We start from the raw sequence: 261 nt of genomic DNA, 5'->3' as shown, positions 1-261 counted from the left end.
ACTTAGTTATAGGATTCTTAAAAGCAGGAAACATCGTTCATGGGGATGTGTAACAGATTAAAGGGCAGACCAAGAGATCCACGTAAGGCCAGTTAAGGTAAGGAAACCCTGAGAGGTCGTGGGGTGCGGTGTTGAAACTTGCAACAGTCTGGTTACAAGATCGAGACGCTAGCAACATTTCTTGTGCATTGGATGTCACCGAGTGCCGTTAAGGTGTCAGTTCATAGAAAGAAAGGCGGGGGGGGGGGGGGGAGAATGGTA

Source organism: Penaeus monodon, chromosome 33, assembly GCF_015228065.2.
Source record: "Penaeus monodon isolate SGIC_2016 chromosome 33, NSTDA_Pmon_1, whole genome shotgun sequence".
Taxonomy (NCBI): Eukaryota; Metazoa; Arthropoda; class Malacostraca; order Decapoda; family Penaeidae; genus Penaeus; species Penaeus monodon.
This window is presented reverse-complemented; position numbering follows the sequence as displayed.